The sequence below is a fragment of the Scyliorhinus torazame genome, chromosome 11 (assembly GCF_047496885.1).
Source record: "Scyliorhinus torazame isolate Kashiwa2021f chromosome 11, sScyTor2.1, whole genome shotgun sequence".
NCBI lineage: Eukaryota > Metazoa > Chordata > Chondrichthyes > Carcharhiniformes > Scyliorhinidae > Scyliorhinus > Scyliorhinus torazame.
The window spans coordinates 230,674,441-230,693,326 of record NC_092717.1 but is presented as its reverse complement, the minus strand read 5'-3'; the positions used below and the strand labels follow the sequence as shown (position 1 = coordinate 230,693,326).

Below are 18,886 nucleotides of genomic sequence, written 5' to 3'. Positions count from 1 at the left end.
GGAGTTCCCTTTCAGGCAGTGAATTGCAGATTTCCATCACCCTCTGGGTGAAAAGGTTTCTCGTCAAATCCCTCCTGAATCTCCTGCCCCTTACCTTATATTTTCATAGCTGAAATGCTCCAGCCCAAGCAACATCCTGGTGAATCTCCTCTGTACCTGCAGTGTGGCGACCAGAACTGCTCACAGTGCTCCAGCTGGGGCCTAATAAGCAATTTGTGCAGCTGGTGAGTGAGACTAATTGGATGGCTCCTAGAAAGACCCTGTGCAAGCAAGATGGACTGAATGGCCTCCTCCTGTGTCATATCATTTTAACACAAGTATCTTAGTTGAAAGGGTAAATGTTGCTGTGACAGACCGGCAAATGTTTTAGACTGAGCTCTTCAGGTGATACACCAACTGTGTGGCTGATTGGACTATGGGTAATTTTTGATGGTGTCATTCTTTAGATAACTGCAAAGAGATACACAAGACCAGTCAGTGACCACTCCCTTTGTAGGTTTATAGACCGGAAGCATAGAACTAGTGTTGGAGCTTATAAATTTATGCTCCTTTATTATAAAAGGATCTTTGAGAACCAAGTGTCCTTGTGGCTTATGGTATATTGTGAATATTAAGTATCAGAGTATAAACTGTGAAATATGGAGAAACTGAGGTTTGAGATTCAGAATATAGTGTTTTGATCACAAATTTTAAAAAAATGTACATTGGTAGTACACTGTGGCGCAGTCAGGATGTAATGAAGAAGGTTCTTTATGTAATGAAGAAGGTTTAGTGAAGAGGAGGTCGTGCCTCACTAACTTGATCGAGTTTTTTGAGGAGGTGACAAATATGATTGATGAGGTAAAGGCAGTGGATGTTGTTTACATGGACTTCAGTAAAGCCTTTGACAAGGTGCCTCATGGCAGACTGGCACAAAAGGTGAAGTCACATGGGATCAGAGGTGAGGTGGTAAGATGGATACCTCATCTTACTCGGTCACAGAAGGCAAAGGGTAGTAGTAGAAGGGTGTTTTTCTGAATGGAAGGGTGTGACTAGAGGTGTTCCACAGGGATCTGTACTGGGGCCCCTGTTGTTTGTAGTATACATAAACAATTTGGAGGAAAGTGTAGCTAGTCTGATTTGTAAGTTCCGGATGACATCAAGGTTGGTGGAGTGGCAGATAGTGTTGAGGATTGTCAGAGGATACAGCAAGACATAGATAGGTTGGAGACTTGGTCAGAGAAATGGCAAATGGAGTTTAATCCAGATAAATGTGAGGTAATGCATTTTGTCGGTCTAACATTGAGGGGAAATATATCGTAAATGGCAAAACTCTTGGGAATGTAGAAAGTCAGAGAGATCTGGGCGTGCAGGTCCACAAATCTTTGAAAGTGGCAACACAAATGGATAAGGTAGTCAAGAAAGCATACGGAATGCTTGCCTTCATTGGACGGGGCATCGAGTATAAAAACAGGCAAGTTATGTTACAGTTGTATATAACCTTGGTAAGGCCGCACTTGGAATATTGCACACAATTCTGGTTGCCACATTACCAGAAGGATGTGGAGGCTTTGGAGAGGGTACAGAGGAGATTTTCCAGGATATTGCTTGGTCCGGAGGGTGTTAGCTTTGTGGATAGGCTGAATTGACTCGGACTGTTTTCATTAGAAAGCCGGAGGTTGAGGGGTGACCTGATATAGATTTACAAGATTATGAGGGGCATGAATAGAGTGGATGGGCAGGCTTTCCCAGAGTGGAGGGGTCAGTCACCAGGGGGCATAGGTTTAAGGTCTGTGGGGCAAAGTTTAGAGGAGATGTGCAAGGCAGGTTTTTTACACAGAGGGTGGCGAGTGCCTGGAACGCATTGCCAGGGGAGGTTGTGGAAGCAGATACATTAACAGCGTTCAAAAGGCATCTTGACAAACACATGGATAAGATGGGTATAGAGGGATACGACACAAGGAAGTGCTGAAGGTTTTGGCCAAGGTTGGCATCATGACCAGTACAGGCTTGGAGGGCCGAAGGGCCTGTTCCTGTGCTGTATTGTTCTTTGTTCTAATATTTTGTACAACACCTTCAAGTTATTGTTTTTATTTTTATTCATTCATTGGTGGTTTTGGATTTGATGTATTGTCACGCGTACCAAGGTGCAATGAAAAGTATTGTTCTGTGTACAGTCTAGACAGATTGTTCCATACATGAAAAAACATAGGATATGCATAAACACACTATGTAAGAACATGGTCACTGGCATCGGGTGAGCATACGGAGTTTAGTACTACTCAATAGAGAAGATGTGTGAAGAAATAAGTTCGGTCCATAAGAGGGTCATTCAGGAGTCTGTTTGGTATATGGGTGGCACGGTAGCACAGTGGTTCGCGCTGTTGCTTCACAGCTTCAGCGTCCCAGGTTCGATTCCCGTCTTGGGTCACTGTCTGTGGGCAATCTGCACGTTCTCCCTGTGTCTGCGTGGGTTTCCTCTGGGTGTTTCCATGGGTGCTCCGGCTTCCTCACACAAGTCCCGAAAGACGTGCTGTTAGGTCATTTGGACATCATGTGTGCGGAACTTGGCTATAAGTTTCTGCTTGGCGATTCTGAAACAACCGCGCAACCTCGAACAAACCATTGTTTGCAGCAAACTACCCAGCCTTCAGAACAACCACGACACCACACAACCCTGCCATGGCAATCGCTGCAAGACGTGCCAGATCATCGACATGGATACCACCATTACACGTGAGAACACCACCCACCCGGTATGTACTCGTGCGACTCGGCCAACGTTGTCTACCTCATATGCTGCAGGAAAGGATGTCCCGAAGCGAGACCATGCAGACGCTGCGACAACGAATGATAGGACATCGCGTGACAATCACCAGGCAGGAATGTTCCCTTCCAGTCGGGGAACACTTCAGCAGTCAAGGGCATTCAGCCTCTGATCTCCGGGTAAGCATTCTCCAAGGCGGCCTTCAGGACGCGCGACAACGCAGAATCGTCGAGCAGAAGCTTATAGCCAAGTTCCGCACACATGAGTGCGGCCTCAACCGGGACCTGGGATTCATGTCGCATTACATGCATCCCCCACCATCTGGCCTGCGCAATCCTACCAACTGTCCTGGCTTGACACAATTCACACTCTTTAACCTGGGGTTACCCCATCTCTGGATCTGTAAAGATTTAATCACCTGCTAATGCTCGCATTCCAAGCATTGTCTGGCATCTTTGAATCTGTCGATATATATGTTTCTGGAACATACCTCTTCATTCACCTGAGGAAGGAGCAGTGCTCCGAAAGCTAGTGACATCGAAACAAACCTGTTGGACTTTAACCTGGTGTTGTAAGACTTCTTACTGTGCTCACCCCTGTCCAACGCCGACATCTCCACATTGTGGTCTTACAACACAGAGGAAACTCCTCCGTAATAGGAAGTGCTGAGGGTTTTGGCCAAGGGTGGTATCACGACCAGTCCCGGCTTGGAGGGCTGAAGGGCCTGTTCCTGTGCTGTATTGTTCTTTGTAATTTTATGCCCAGAGTATGTGACGTCAGTGCCCCAGGCGTCAGAATGTGGCGACTCGGGGCTTTTCACAGTAACTTCAATTGAAGCCTACTTGTGACAATAAGAGATTTTCATTTCATACCAGGCGAATGTCCTGCTCTCTGCCGCTGCTTCTTGTGGGAAGACAAATCAATTTTTTTTAAAAGTCTGCTCCTGTAACAGCACACTGAAATACGAAGGAGGCCCGTACATGTCAGTTTCCGGTTGCCACCGCCTGTAGAACCCCTGCGCAGACCCTCTCAAGGCAAACTTTATTCTTTCCAACTTGATAAACCCAGCCATATTGTTTATCCAGGTCTCCACGCTGGGGGACTTCGCCTCCTTCCACATTAGCAAGATCCTTCGCCGGGCTACTAGGGACGCAAAGGCCAGAATACCGGCCTCTTTCGCCTCCTGCACTCCCGGCTCGTCCACTACTCCGAATAGTGCTAGCCCCCAGCTTGGCTTGACCGGACTTTCACCACCTTAGATATTGTTCCCGCCACTCCCCTCCAGAACCCCTCCAGTGCCGGGCATGACCAAAACATATGGACATGGTTCGCCGGACTTCCTGAGCACCTCCCACATCTGTCCTCCACCCCAAAGAACCTACTCAGCCTCGCCCCCGTCATATGCGCTCTATGAACCACCTTAAATTGTATCAGGCTAAGCCTGGCACACGAGGAAGAGGAATTAACCCTACTTAGGGCATCAGCCCATAGCCCCTCCTCAATCTCCTCCCCCAACTCCTCCTCCCATTTACCCTTCAGCTCCACCACCAAAGCCCCCCCCCTCTTCTTTCATCTCCTGGTATATCGCCGACACCTTGTCCTCTCCGACCCATACGCCTGAAATCACCCTATCTTGAATCCCCTGTGCCGGGAGTAGCGGAAATTCCCTCACCTGCCGCCTCACAAACGCCCTCACTTGCATGTACCTGAAAGCGTTTCCCGGGGGTAGCCCAAACTTCTCCTCCAGCGTCCCTAAGCTCGCAAACGTCCCGTCAATGAACAGGTCCCCCATTCTTCTAATCCCTGCCTAATGCCAGCTCTGAAACCCCCCCCGTCCATCCTTCCTGGGACAAACCGATGGTTGTCTCTGATCGGGGACCACACCAAGGCTCCCGTTGCACCCCTGTGCCGTCTCCACTGCCCCCAGATCTTTAGCGTAGCCGCCACCACCGGGCTAGCACCTTGTCGGCGAGAGCGGCAGCGGTGCCGTCACCAGCGCCCCCAGGCTCGTTCCCTTGCAGGACGCCATTCCAACCTCTTCCACGCCGCCCCCTCTCCCTCCATCACCCACTTACGGATCATTGCCACGTTGGCTGCCCAATAGTAACCAGCCAAATTCGGCAACGCCAACCCTCCTCTATCTCTGCTACGCTCCAGAAACCCCCTCCATACCCGCGGGGTCTTGCTCACCCACACAAATCCCATAATGCTCCTGCAGGGAGCCTTCGTAATCACAATTGGGACGCATTGGAATACAAAAAGAAATCTCGGGAGGACCACCATTTTAACTGACTGTACCCTACCCGCCAACGAGAGTGGCAACATGTCCCACCTTTTAAAATCCTCCTCCATCTGCTCCACCAGCTGCGTCAAATTAAGTTTGTGCAGTGCCCCCCAGCTCCTAGCTACCTGAATCCCCAAGTATCGAAAGCTCCTTTCCACCCTCCTCAACGGTAGGTCGTCTATCCCTTTTCCCTGGTCCCCCGGATGGGTCGCAAAGAGCTCACTCTTTCCCACATTGAGCTTATAGCCCGAAAAATCTCCAAACTCCCGTAGGATCTGCATTACCTCCACCATCCCCTCCACTGGGTCCATCACATACAGCAACAGGTCATCTGCGTACAGAGACACTCGATGTTCCTCTCCCCCTCGAACCACCCCCTTCCATTTCCCCGACTCCCTTAACGCCATGGCCAAAGGTTCAATTGCTAATGCAAACAGCAGAGGGGACAGGGGGCACCCCTGCCTCGTCCCTTGATACAGCCGGAAATACTCCGACCTCCGCCGGTTCGTGACCACACTCGCCATCGGGGCTTTATACAGGAGCTTAACCCAACTAATAAACCCTCCCCCAAACCCAAACCTCCTCAACGCTTCCCAGAGATACTCCCACTCTACCCGATCAAAGGCCTTCTCCGCGTCCATGGCTGTCACTATCTCCGCTTCTCCCTCCACCGATGGCATCATTATCACATTTAGGAGCCTTCGCACATTAGTATTTAACTGCCTACCCTTTACGAATCCCATCTGGTCCTCGTGAATCACCCCCGGGACACAGTCCTCAATCCTCGTGGCCAACATTTTTGCCAGCAACTTGGCATCTACATTAAGGAGCGAGATCGGTCTATACGACCCACATTGCAGTGGATCCTTACCCCGCTTCAAGATCAAAGAGATCGTCGCCTCCGACATTGTCGGGGGCAGGGTACCCCCCTCCCTTGCTTCATTGAATGGTCCTTATCAGCACCGGGGCTAACAGGTCTACATATTTCCTATAAAACTCCACCAGGAACCCATCCGGCCCCGGGGCCTTCCCTGCCTGCATGCTCCCCAGTCCTTTAACCAGCTCCTCCACCCCAATTGGCGCCCCCAAACCAGCCACCTCCTGCTCCTCCACCCTTGGGAACCTCAATTGGTCCAAGAATCGCCGCATCCCCTCTTTTTTCCCTGGGGGCTGGGAGCTATACAGTTCCTCGTAAAAGGCCTTAAAAACATCATTCACTTTCTCCGCACCGTAGTTCCCCTGCCATCTTTGACTCCGCCTATTTCCCTCGCTGCCATCCTCTTACGGAGCTGATGTGCCAGCATCCGGCTCGCCTTCTCCCCATATTCATACATCGCCCCCTGTGCCTTCCTCCACTGTGCCTCTGCCTTCCCTGTGGTCAACAGGTCGAACTCCGTCTGGAGACTTCGTCTCTCCCTGAGTAGTCCCTCATCAGGAGCCTCTGCATAGCTCCTGTCCACCCTTAAAATCTCCCCCACTAACCTCTCCCTTTACCTGCCCTCTCTCTTCACCCTATGAGCCCTGATGGAGATAAACTCTCCCCTGACCACCGCCTTCAGCGCCTCCCATACTACTCCCACCTGCACCTCCCCGTTGTCGTTGGCCCCCAGATACCTTTCAATACACTCCCGCACACTTCCTCGTCTGCCAGCAGTCCCACATCCAACCTCCACAGCGGGCGTTGGTCCCTCTCCTCCCCCAGTTCTAACTCCACTCAATGTGGGGCATGGTCTGAAATTGCTATGGCCGAATACTCCGTTCCCTCCACCTTCGGGATCAATGCCCTGCCCAGAACAAAAAAATCTATCCGGGAGTAGGCCTTATGCACGTGGGAGAAAAAAGAAAATTCTCTGGCCAAAGGCCTGGCATATCTCCACGGATCTACTCCCCCCATCTGGTCCATAAACCCCCTAAACACCTTTGCCGCAGACGGCTTCTTCCCCGTCCTGGATCTGGCGCGATCTAATGCTGGGTCCAGCACCGTGTTAAAATCCCCACCCTTTATCAAGCTCCCTACCTCCAGGTCTGGAATACGCCCCAACATCCGTTTCATGAATCCAGCATCGTCCCAGTTCGGGGCATATGCATTCACCAGTACCACCTCCTCCCTTATCCGCTACTATGTTCTTGGCCTCAAACGACACCCGCTTTCCCACCAGTATTGCCCCTCCCCGCCAACTAGCCATCTCCTATCTTAGGCCAGTCCCGTGCTCGCGCCTCCCGCACCCTCCAGTCCCCCAGGCGGAGAACCCCCACCCGACCACCTCTTCCATTTTCAGTTCCCCCTCGGACAATGCAGCAGCAACCCTAGAATCCCCACCCCCCCATATTACTTCCAAGAGTCAGCTGACTTCTGCTGACCCCGGCTTCCCCCTAGAATCCCCACCCCCCCATATTACTTCCAAGAGTCAGCTGACTTCTGCTGACCCCGGCTTCCCCCGCCTTCCCGTTGATCTCCCCCGTGTGGGAGTCTCTCCTCCTCCTTGCCTTCCTCCATCCCTCCCCCCCTTTTGGCGCGGGAAAAAGCCCGCGCTTTCCTGAACCAGCCCCGCCCCCTGTGGCGCAGCTCCTGTTGCAGCCATTATCCCAGCTCCCTCATCCCCGAGTCTCACCTCCCTCCAGCACCGACGCCCACATTCCCCATCATCATCATCTCGTCTACAGAAAAGAAAAAAGGGAAATTTTAGGAATTTGAACACGAACTCTACCCACATCCCCATCCATCCTCCCACCCATGAATTATTATTTACCCATATTTACAACCCCATATACAACCAACATCTCCCCCACGACCACATCCCCTCAGTTCAAGTCCAGTGTTTCTGTCTGAATAAAGGTCCAAGCCTCTTCTGGCGTTTCAAAATAATGGTGTCGGTCTTGATAAGTGACCCACAGTCGCGCAGGCCAGCTCTCCTCCTTGCCACCTCCGCGCTCCAATCCTCGTAAACTCAGATCACCGCGTTCTCCCATCTACTGCTCCGCACCTTCTTGGCCCATCTCAGCATATTTTCTTTGTCCGCGAAGCGATGGAACCTTGCCACTATCGCCGTTGGCGGCTCATCAGCCTTGGGTCTCCTCGCCAGGACCCGGTGAGCCCCTTCCAGCTCCAGGGGGGTTGGAGAGGCCTCCGCACCCATCAGCGCATGGAGCATCGTACTCACATACGCCCCGCCATCAGCTCCCTCCACTCCTTCGGGAAGACCCAGAATCCGGAGGTACCTCCTCCTCGACCTGTTCTCCAGGAACTCAATTCTCTCGGTCCACCTCCTGTGCACCGCCTCGTGCGCCTCCATTTTTACCGCCAGGCCCAGGATCTCGGCCTCGTTGTCATTCATTTTATCTTTCACCTCACGAAGCTCCACCGCCTGGGTCCTCTGGGTCTCCTTCAGCCCCTCGATCGCCAACAGCATTGGCGCCAGCACCTCCTTTTTCAGCTCCTCCACACAGCACTTAAGGAACTCCTGCTGGTCCGACCCCCATGCTGCTCGCTCTCCGCCCTCCGCCATCTTGCTTTTTCCCCCTCGATTTTGCCGCTGCTCCAGAGCCTCTTTTTTCGCTGCTCCACCGCTGATCTCGGCCATATATCGTAAGGGGGGAACCTTACTGCACCTTCCCACACGGGATCAATTCAAAAAAGTTCCGTTGGGGCTCCTCTGGAGAGCCCGAAAGTCCGTTGTCGCGGGAGCTGCCGAAACGTGCGGCTTAGCTCCGCATCGCCGCAGCCGGAAGTTGCGGCCGGTATTTTTAAAAGTCGGTCGCAGCTGTTGGGCACTTCTTCCCACAAACGGGAACCTTGTGACTGAATGCTCTGCGTCCCTCCCAACACCCACCCGCGACCCACCCACGGGTCGTGACCCTGAGTTTGAAAATGACTGTCATAGGATGTGGGCCATCAGACCCTGACAACCTGTCTGCCTTCAATCCCAACAATTTGTCAAGTACTGTTTCCCTATTGATGCTGATTGTTCTAAGTTCCACCCTTTCTATTACCTCTGAATTGCCCATTCCTGTAGGGATGGCTCTAGTGTCCTCCACTGTGAAAACTAAGGCAAAATATTGATTTAACGTCTCCGCCATTTCTCTATTCCCCACTATTAACTCTCCGGTTTCATCTTCCAAGAGACCAACATTCACTTTGCCGACTCTCTTCCCTTTTATGCACTTAATAATAATAATAATAATCTTTATTGTCATAATAATCTTTATTGCCGGTGACTAGTGGTGTGCCTCAGAGGTCTGTGCTGGGAACACAACTTTTCACAATATACATAAATGATCTGGGAGAAGGTACTGAAGGCACTGTTGCTAAGTTGGCAGATGATACAAAGATCTGTAGAGGGGCAGGTAGTATTGAGGAAGCAAGGGGGCTGCAGAAGGACTTGGACAAGCTAGGAGAGTGGGCACTGAAGTGGCAAATGAAATACAATGTGAAAGGAGGAATTTAGGCATAGACTATTTTCTAAAGGGGGTCCGAAGGAGAGGTCCGAAGGAGCGGATGCTGGGGCATACATAACGGGCATGTTCGAGAGGTTGCTGGGGGATGGGTCGTTCTCCCGACCCTTGGAGGTGGACAGGGCTCACAGAGCGCTCGCAAGGAAGCCGCGACTGGGGTCTCCCCGAGGGCAATGGTGGTAAGATTCCACAGGTACTTGGACAAGGAGCGTATTTTACAGTGGGCGAGGCAGACACGGAGTTGTAAATGGGAGAACAGTATCCCGCGGATCTATCAGGACCTGAGTGCAGAGGTGACCAGAAGAAGAGCGGGGTTCAATCAGATAAAGTCGACCCTTTTTAAGAAAAAGGTGAAGTTTGGGCTGCTGTATCCGGCCCGTCTCTGGGTCACGTATGAGGAGCAACATTTTTATTTCGAGTCACCCAAGGAAGCGATGGACTTCGCGAAAAGGAAAGGACTGGTGGCGGACGGAGGACTTTGAACTTTGCTGCAACGTTCACGTTAAAAAGTTTCTTGTTTTTTGTTTTTCAGACGTTATTTGTAATGCCTTCTGTATTGATTTGGGGCCAGTTGCAGAACTGAGTGAGTTAAAGTTTACATTTGCACTGATGGGGGATGGAGGTATGTTTGTTAGATGCTGGATTTTCTGTTTGATCTTTTCTTTGTTTATCGGATTTTTTTCTAGGGCAGTTGTGTTGGGACTGGCTTTTCGTTTGAGCATGTGTGTATGGGGTTGGGGTATAGGGAACAATAGGTGGGAGAATGCCAGGCGCAATGGGCGGGGTCCCCAAGCTAGCTGGGCGGGCTAGCTCACGGAAACGCAGTGGGGGGTGAGCAGATGTTATGCTTATCGAAGGGGTCAGTTTATATTGTGCTGTTACTAGAGGGGGAGGAGGGGGAAGATGTTCTGCTGACGAGGGAGGAACTGTTGCTGAGGGACAGAAAGGAGGTTGGGGTGGAGGTTGCCTGGGGGCGGGCCAGTGGAGGCGTGGGACGTGGGCTGGAGACTGGCCCAAGAAAGGTGATGGCTAATCGGCACCCCCCCAACTAGGCTGATCACCTGGAATGTAAGAGGACTAAATGAGCCGGTTAAGAGGGCACGCGTGAACGCGCATCTGAGGGGACGGAAGGCGGACGTGGTAATGCGACGGGAGACGCACCTTAGAGTAGCTGATCAGGACTTCCGGTTGCGGTGATGCACTGCTAAGCCGCACGTTTCGGCAGCTCCCGTTCTAACGGACTTTTGGGCTCTTTTCGGGAGCCCCAACGGAATTTATTTTAGACCAAGCCCAGTGTGGGGTGACGAAGGAAGATCCCCCCCCCCGTGTGTGTATGGAAAGGACCAGTGGTAGTGGCCAGATTGCGAAGGATCCTTTGGAGCAGCGGCAGAGAAGAGAAGGGAGAAGCAAGATGGCGGCGGATGGAGCCCAGACGGCATGGGGCCCGGACCAGCAGGAATTCCTCCGACGATGTGTGGAGGAACTAAAGAACGAGGTGCTGGCGCCGATGTTATTGGCAATCGAGGGACTGAAGGAAACACAAAAGGTCCAGGCGATAGAGCTCCGTGGAGTGAAGGCAAAGGCAGCCGAGAATGAGGATGAGATACAGGGCCTGGTGGTAAAAACGGAGACGCATGAGGCGCTACATAAGAGGTGCATAGAAAGGCTGGAAGCCCTGGAGAACAGCTCGAGGAGGAAGAACCTACAGATTTTAGGTTTCCCCAAAGGAGCAGAGGGAGCTGATGTTGGGGCTTATGTGAGCACGATGCTCCATACGATAATGGGAGCTGAGGCCCCAACGGGCCCCCTGGAGGTGGAAGGAGCGTACCGGGTCCTTGTGAGAAGACCAAAGGCGGGTGAAATACCAAGGGATTCCACCGCTTCATGGACAGAGAGGCGGTCCTGAGCTGGGCCAAGAAGGTACGGAGTAGCAAGTGGGAGAATGCGCTGATACGAGTGTATCAGGACTGGAGTGCTGAGGTGGCGAGAAGGAGGGCGAGTTTTAATCGGGCCAAGGCGGTGCTTCACAGGAAGAAAATAAAATTCGGGGTGCTGCAGCCGGCGCGATTGTGGGTCACGCATCAGGGCAAGCACTACTACTTCGAAACGGCAGATGAGGCATGGACCTTCATTCAAGAAGAGAAACTGGACTAGATCTGAGAGTTTGATGTTGGGGGGGAAGCAACGAGGTGGTGGTACAGGAATGTAAAATGGGGAAAGGGGAGGTTTATTATACAGCAATGTTGGATGGGGAATTTCTCTCCTCCTGATGGGGGGACACGAAGAAATGTGGGCGCCGGTGGGAAAAAGGGACAGAGAGGGGGAGGGGGAATGAGGGAGCTGCGCCACAGGGGGCGGGCCGATAGGAAAGCACGGGGTTTTCCCACGCTATGGAGATGATGGCGGGAAGATAGGCGCAGGAAGGAAGAGAGCCCCACACGCAGGGAGGTCAAAGAGAGAACGGGGGAAGCCGGGGTCAGCTAGAGTTAGCTGACGTTCGGAACCATCATGGGGGGAGTAACCGCGCTAGTGGGGGATCTAGCGGGGGGGGGGGGGGGGGGGGGGGGGAGGGGGGGGGACTAACTGGGTTGCTGCTGCTGAGTGCAAGGGGGAGCTGGCAAGAGAAGAGTTGGTCAGGACGGGAAGGCGCCGCCTGGGGGACAGATGGGTGCGCGGGACCTGGACGGGGGGATGGCCCAGAAAAGGGGATGGCTAGTCGGGGGGGCCCAATTCCTCGATCACGTGGAATGTGAGAGGCCTAAATGGGCCGATTAAGAGGGCCCGGGTGTTCGCGCACTTAAAGAGACTGAAGGCAGACATAGTCATGCTCCAGGAGACGCACCTGAAGGTGGCGGATCAGGTTAGGCTAAGAAAAGGATGAATGGGACAGGTATTCCACTCAGGGTTGGACGCGAAAAACAGGGAGGTGGCGATACTGATACTGAGGGTATCGTTCGAGGCTAAGAATATAGTGGTGGACAACGGGGGCAGATATGTGATGGTGAGTGGTAGATTGCAGGGAGAGGCGGTCGTGCTGGTGAATGTATATGCCCCGAACTGGGATGACGCAGGATTCATCAAGCGGATGCTGGGAAGTATCCCGGACCTGGAGGTGGGAAGCTTGGTAATGGGGGGGGACTTCAACACTGTGCTGGATCCAAGGCTAGACCAGTCTAGATCCAGGACCGGGAGAAGGCCGGCAGCGGCCAAGGTGCTTAGGGGATTTATGGAACAAATGGGGGGAGTGGATCCGTGGAGGTTTGCCAGGCCATTGGCTAAAGAGTTTTCCTTTTTCTCCCACGTCCACAAGGTATATTCCTGAATAGACTTCTTTGTTATGAGTAGGGCACTGATCTCGAAGGTGGCAGGAATGGAGTATTCGGCCATCGCCGTTTCAGACCACGCCCCGCATTGGGTGGATCTGGAACTAGGAGAGGAGAGGGAGCAGCGCCCACTCTGGTGACTAGATGTGGGACTATTGGCGGATGAGGGGGTTTGTAGGAGGGTGCGGGGGTGTATTGAGAGATACCTGGAGGTCAATGACGATGGTGAGGTTCAGGTTGGGGTAGTATGGGAAGCACTGAAGCGAAGCGGGTGATGGGAAGCGGGTGGTTAGAGGAGAGCTGATCTCCATTAGAGCCCACAAGGAGAAACAAGAGGGCAAAGAAATGGAGAGATTAGTGGGGGAGATTTTGAGGGTGGATAAAAGATATGCGGAGGCCCCAGACGAAGGACTATATAGAGAAAGGCGAAGACGTCAGACGGAGTTTGACCTGATGACCACAGGAAAGGCAGAGGCACAGTGGAGGAAGGCACAGGGTATGCGATATGAGTATGGGGAAAAGGCGAGCCGGCTGCTGGCCCACCAACTTCGTAAGAGGATAGCGGCAAGAGAGATTGGGGGAGTTAGGGACGAAATGGGAACTATGGAGCAGAGAGCAGAGAAGGTAAATGAGATGTTTAAGACCTTTTATGAGAGGCTATATAAGTCCCAACCCCCGGTGGGGAAAGAGGCAATGCTACATTTTCTGGACCAACTAAGGTTCCCGAGGGTGGAGGAGCAGGAGGTGGCAGATCTGGGGGCGCCAATCAAGGTGGACGAGGTGACTAAGGGACTGGGGAACATGCAGGCAGGGAAGGCCCCGGGACCAGACTGGTTTCCGGTGGAATTCTACAGGAAATATGTGGACCTGTTGGCCCCGCTGCTGGCGAGAACCTTTAACGAGGCCAGGGAGGGGGGATATTACCCCCGACAATGTCGGAGGCGACGATATCATTAATTCTGAAGCGGGATAAGGATCCGCTGCAATGCGGGTCATACAGGCCTATCTCACTTCTAAATGTAGACGCCAAACTGCTGGCAAAAGTGCTGGCGGCAAGGATAGAGGATTGCGTCCCGGGTGTGGTGCATGAGGACCAGACAGGGTTTGTAAAGGGGAGACAACTGAATGTTAACGTTCGACGGCTGCTGGGGGTGATGATGACGCCCCCACCGGAGGGGGAGGTAGAGATAGTGGCGGCGATGGATGCGGAGAAGGCATTCGATAGGGTGGAGTGGGACTATTTGTGGGAGGTGCTGAGGAGGTTTGGGTTCGGGGAGGGGTTTGTTAGATGGGTCAGACTCCTATATGGGGCCCCAGTGGCAAGTGTAGTCACAAACCGGCAAAGATCGGGGCATTTTCGGCTACACAGGGGAACAAGACAGGGGTGTCCCCTGTCCCCGTTACTGTTCGCGTTGGCAATTGAACCACTGGCCATAGCGTTGAGGGACTCTAAGAAGTGGAGGGGGGTGGTTAGAGGGGGAGAGGAGCATCGAGTGTCGCTCTACGCTGATGACTTACTGCTATACGTTGCGGACCCTGTAGAGGGGATGCCAGAGGTTATGCAGATACTGAGGGAGTTTGGAGAGTTCTCGGGATACAGGCTAAATATGGGGAAAGCGAGCTTTTTGTAATGCACCCCAGGGACCAGGGAAGAGGAATAGACGCTCTGCCGTTAAGTAGAGTGGATCGGAGCTTCTGATATCTGGGGATCCAGGTAGCCAGGAACTGTGGAACTCTACACAGACTTAATCTGACGCGACTGGTGGAGCAGATGGAGGAGGACTTCAAGAGGTGGGATATGTTGCCATTCTCATTGGCGGGCAGAGTGCAGGCGGTAAAAATGATGGTCCTCCCGAAGTTTCTTTTCGTGTTTCAGTGTCTCCCCATTCTGATCACAAAGGCCTTTTTCAAAAAAATAGACAGGAGCATGATGAGCTTTGTGTGGGCAGGAAAGACACCGAGGGTAAAGAGGGGGTTCCTGCAGCGCAGTAGGGATAGAGGGGGACTGGCGCTGCCGAGCCTGAACGACTACTACTGGGCCGCCAATGTGGCGATGGTTTGTAAGTGGATGAGGGAGGGAGAGGGGGCAGCGTGGAAGAGACTGGAGATGGCGTCCTGTAAAGGAACGAGCCTAAAGGTGCTGGTGACGGCGCCGCTGCCTTTCTCCCCGAAAAGGTATACCACAAACCCAGTGGTGGTGGCAACCTTGAGGATCTCGGGGCAGTGGAGGCGACACAGGGGGGTGACGGGTGCCTCGGTGTGGTCCCCGATTAGGAATAACCACAGGTTTGTCCCAGGAAGGATGGACGGGGGGGTTCCAGTGTTGGCAACGAGTAGGAATTAGGAAACTGAGGGACCTGTTTATAGACGGGACGTTTGCAAGTCTGGGAGCGCTGGAGGAAAAATATGATATCTTCAGATATATGCAAGTGAGGGCGTTTACGAGGCAACAGGTGGGGGAATTTCCACTGCTCCCGACACAGGGGATCCAAGATAGAGTGATTTCCGGGGTATGGGTCGGGAGGGCAAAGTGTCCGAAATATATCAGGAGATGAGAGACGAGGGGGAGGCGATGATAGAGGAGCTGAAGGGAAAATGGGAAGAATAGCTGGGAGAGGAGATTGAGGAGGGGCTGTGGGCTGATGCCCTAAGCAGGGTAAATTCCTCGTCTTCGTGTGCCAGGCTTAGCCTGATTCAATTTAAGGTTCGACACAGAGCACATGTGACGGGAGCAAGACTGAGCAGGTTCTTCGGAATGGAGGACAGGTGTGGGAGGTGCTCGGGAAGCCCGGCGAACCACACACACATGTTCTGGTCGTGTCCGGCATTGGATGAGTACTGGGGGGGGCGTGGCAAGGGTGATTTCAAAGGTGGTGAAGGTCCGGGCCAAGCCAGGCTGGGGGTTAGCGATATTTGGGGTAGCGGAAGAGCCGGGAGTGCAGGAGGCGAAAGAGGCCGATATTCTGGCCTTTGCGTCCCTAGTAGCCCGGCGTAGGATTTTACTCATGTGGAAGGAAGCGAAACCCCCCGGCGTGGAGGCCTGGATAAACGACATGGCAGGGTTCATAAAGCTGGAACGAATAAAATTTGCGTTGAGAGGATCGGCTCAGGGGTTCTCCAGGCGGTCGCAACCGTTCCTTGACTATCTCGCGGAACGTTAAGGGAAGATAGAGTGACAGCAGCAGCAACCCGGAGGGAGGGGGGAGCACCATTTTTTGTTATTTTGTTAGTTCACTATATTATTTAAATAATGTTATTTACTAGTTATTGTATTATTTTTATGTTGATTTGTAAAAACGGAAAAATTTTGTTTGAAAAATTTAATAAAATATATATTTTTAAAAAAGAGTAGCTGATCAGATTAACCGGGACCTGGGATTCATGTCGCATTACATTCATCCTCCACCATCTAGCCTGGGCTTGCGAAATCCTACCAACTGTCCTGGCTTGAGACAATTCACACCTCTTTAACCTGGGGCTATCCCTATCTCTGGATCTGTAAAGACTTAGTGACCTGCAAATGCTCGCATTCTAAGCATTGTCTTGCATCTTTGAATTTGTCTATATATATGTTTCTGGAACATACCTCTTGATTCACCTGAGGAAGGAGCAGTGTTCTGAAAGCTAGTGTTTGAAACAAACCTGTTGGACTTTAACCTGGTGGCGTAAGACTTCTTACTGTGTTCACCCCAGTCCAACGCCGGCATCTCCACATCACAGATCAGATTCAGGAAGGGATGGGTCGGACAGGTTTTTCACTTGGGGCTGGTCTCGAAGACTAGAGGGGTCGCGATCCTGATTAATAAGCGAGTGGTGTTTGAGGCGGGAAGAATAGTTATGGATATGGGAGGCCGGTACATTATGGTCAGTGGGAAACTGGAGGGGGTGCAGGTGGTACTAGTAAATGTGTATGCGCCAAATTGGGATGATGTTGGGGAAGATCCCGGACCTAGATTTGCATACTTCAACACAGTTATTGATCCTGGTTTAGACCGGTCGAGCTCAAAGACGGGCAGGGTGCCAGCAATGGAAAAGGAGCTACAGGGGTTCATGGAGCAGATGGGAGTGGTGGGCCCATGGAGATTTAGGCAGCCGAGAGTGAAGGAGTTTTCCTTCTATTCACACGTGCATAAAGTGTACTCCCGGATTGATTTTTAAATTTTGAATAGGGCTCTACTGACGGGGGTGGTGGACACGGGGTATTTGGTAATCCCAATCTCAGATCATGCCCCGCACTGGGTTGACCTACAGGTTAGCAGGAAGAGTAGCCAGCGCCCGCACTGGAGGCTGGACGTGGGACTTTTAGCTGACGAAGATGTGTGCGGGCGGCTGAGGAAATGTATTCAGAATTACCTGGAAGTCAACGACATGGTTGAAGTTTCGGCAACGGTGGTCTGGGAGGCATTGAAGGCGGTGGTTCGAGGGGAGCTGATCTCGATACGGGCCCACAGGGAGAAGGTAGACAGAGCAGAGACAGACCGACTGATAAAGGAGATATTGCAGGTCGACAGGAGATATGCGGAGACCCCGAAGGCAGGGCTTTCAAGGGAACGACGGAGGCTACAGACGGAGTTTGGCTTGTTAACTACAGGGAGGGCGGTAGAGCCGCTGAGGAAAGCGAGGGGGGGGGGCCGATCTATGAGCACAGGGAGAAGGCCAGCAGAATGCTTGCACAGCAGCTTAGAAAGACGGAGGCAGCCAGGGTGATAAGGAAAGTAAAGGATGGGGACGGGAGCCTGGTTGGAGACTCAGCAGGGGTGAATAAGGTGTTCAAGGCGTTTTACAGTAGGCTGTATGGGTCGAAACCCCCAGCGGGGCCGGAGGAGATGAGGCACTTCTTAGGGGGGGGCTGAATTTCCCGAAGGTGGACCCCGATCAGATTGGAAGAGATAGCGGAGGGTCTGAAGGTCATGCAGTTGGGTAAAGCCCCAGGGCAGGACGGGTATCCAGTGGAGTTCTATAAAAAGTTCTCTGTGATATTGGGGCTGCTGTTGATGAGGACATTCAATGAGGCAAGGGAGCGTGGGGTGCTTCCCCCGACGATGTCATAGGCCACAATCTCATTGATCCTGAAGACGGACAAGGACCCGGAGCTATGTGGCTCCTATAGGCCGATATCTCGATTGAATGTGGACGCCAAACTGCTGGCCAAAATCTTGTCCTCTAGGTTTGAGGATTGTGTTACAGACGTTATTGGGGAGGACCATACGGGGTTCGTTAAGGGAAGGCAGTTGGTGTCCAATGTAAGAAGGTTGTTAAATGTGATCATGATGCCCCCGGAAGGTAGGGAGGTGGAGATAATGGTCGCAATGGACGCAGAGAATGCTTTTGATCGGGTGGAATGGGAATATCTGTGGGAGGTGCTGGGACGGTTCGGATTTGGGCGGGCTTTATTGACTGGGTCAGGTTGTTGTATCAAGCTCCTGTTGCGAGCGTACGGATGAATAGGACAACATCAAACTATTTTAGGCTGCATCGGGGGACGAGACAGGGATGCCCCCTCTCCACACTGTTGTTCGCGTTAGCCATAGAGCCGCTGGCAATTGCGGTGAGAGCCTCAAGGGGCTGGAAGGGGCTGATCCGGGGGGTGAGTGGAACACAGAGTCTCGCTTTACGCAGACGACCTGCTCCTATATGTATCGGACCCATTAGAGGGGATGGAAGAAATTATGAGGATTCTGGGGGAAAAACCCCGCGAGTGAAGAAAGTGTTGTTAGAGCGTAGTCGGGGGGGAGAGTGGGTTGGCGCTGCTGAACTTTTGTAACTACTACTGGGCGGCTAATATAGCCATGCTTGGGGGGGTGGTGGTCGGTGTGGGAGTGAATAGAAATGGCATTGTGTAAGAACACAAATTTAGGGGCACTGATAACGGCACCTCTGCCGTTCCCGCCGGCCCGGTACTCCACAAGCCCGGTGGTAGTGGCGGCTCTGAGAGTCTGGGGACAGTGGAGGAAATATAGGAGAGTGGAGGGAGCATTGGTCTGAGCCCCGATTTACAACAACCATCGGTTTGTACCGGGAAGACTGGATGGAGGGTTTCGGAGTTGGCAGAGAGTAGACATTGAGAGGATGGGAGATCTA

General features: G+C 52.6%; 1 protein-coding gene across 2 annotated transcripts in view; it reads left to right on the top strand.

Moving 5' to 3' along the window:
- Positions 1–18,886, top strand: part of ldlrad4a (low density lipoprotein receptor class A domain containing 4a) — a 629,055-nt gene that overhangs the window by 129,137 nt on the left and 481,032 nt on the right. The window lies entirely within an intron of this gene.